Source organism: Triticum dicoccoides, chromosome 7B (genome assembly GCF_002162155.2).
Source record: "Triticum dicoccoides isolate Atlit2015 ecotype Zavitan chromosome 7B, WEW_v2.0, whole genome shotgun sequence".
NCBI classification, from domain to species: Eukaryota; Viridiplantae; Streptophyta; class Magnoliopsida; order Poales; family Poaceae; genus Triticum; species Triticum dicoccoides.
Genome location: NC_041393.1, coordinates 133,458,355 through 133,459,537, shown reverse-complemented (window position 1 = coordinate 133,459,537; position 1,183 = coordinate 133,458,355). Strand labels below are relative to the sequence as shown.

Below are 1,183 nucleotides of genomic sequence, written 5' to 3'. Positions count from 1 at the left end.
TCAGAGGGTGTTTGGATACGTTTTAGTCCCATGACTAAAAGTAGTGGGACTAAAACTTGCTAGCCTCACCCATGCTTGGATCCAAATACTAAAGAGACTAAAATGAAGTTATTGAGCATTTATTATCCTCCAAACCATCCAATTCAGAACTCGCATGTGCTAAAGGAGATGAATTAAATGAGGAGAGAGAGGGCTAATACATATTTTAGTAGGTTTCATGTGACTAAAAAGTTTTAGCCTCAAAGACTAATTCTAGCCTCTCTTTAGTCAGGGTGCTTGGAACTTTAGCCTCTAAAAGAGACTATTTTTAGTCAGACTAAAAATAGTCCCTTGGATCCAAGCAGGTCCTCACTCCCGGGCACTCTCAGAGCTCAAGCGATTCTGGCCGTCCAATACGTTTTACTGATGCGAATCTAGCCGTCGGATCAAGACTCTGGACGATCTGGGCCGCCGGATAAAAAAAAAACGGCGTTTTAGCAATGAATAGTTACCTCTCGTTCCTGCCACCGCGCGTAAATTCGCTGCCCCACCGAGGGCATTTTCGTCATTTCGCGTGGAGGTGTATAACAAGCGAAGGCTCGCGTGGGGATGACCTAGCCGTCGCTCCTCTCCCACTCGCGCCAGCCCCTCTCCTCTTCCCCCCGACTCGCCTCTCTCCCCCTGGTCCAAACCCTAGGCCCACGCCCGCCGCCGCCGCCGCTCGCCCAGGCCATCCTCCCGCTATGAAGGAAGCGGCCAGAGAGGAAGGGCGTCGCTGGGTGTGCGCGTGCCTCCGCGGATTCGCTCCGCGGTTGCCGGTGGCGTGGACGCCGTGGGTCAACCGCGCCAAGGAGGATGGGGGCGCCACAAGCCTCATCGGAGGTCGCCGCCGCTCGCCCGGGCACCCATCCACGACCACACACTACCCTAGAAGAAGATTGGGGCTGCGGGCGATGAGGTCGACGCCCCGTCGTCCCGTCTTCTGCGAGCTCGATGTGCGCGGCCTCGGGGGCGCGGCGGACGGTGCCGCCAAGGACATGTTGGAGGCCAGACCGTGCGCGCGGCCGAGGAGCACCAGCAGTAGGCACTCGATGCGGCGCTCCCCCCGTCACTCCTCCTTCTACGTCCGCTGCAGGTGCTCCCCCGTCGCCCCTCCTTCTCCTTCATCCTCAGGAGAGGATCGGCTGCAGGTTCCCTCCCCCCC

At 57.7% G+C, this 1,183-nt stretch overlaps 1 long non-coding RNA gene across 18 annotated transcripts in view; it reads left to right on the top strand.

Moving 5' to 3' along the window:
* Window positions 1-606: 606 nt before the first annotated feature.
* The window catches only part of LOC119340137, a 7,957-nt gene continuing 7,380 nt past the window's right edge, over window positions 607-1,183 (top strand). For 17 of the 18 annotated variants that reach the window (XR_005164412.1, XR_005164403.1, XR_005164399.1 and 14 more), the window contains exon 1: window positions 607-1,114. This is a non-coding gene — a long non-coding RNA (uncharacterized LOC119340137). Of the gene's footprint in view, window positions 1,170-1,183 lie in introns of all 18 variants that reach the window. The other variant, XR_005164396.1, reaches the window with a different exon arrangement.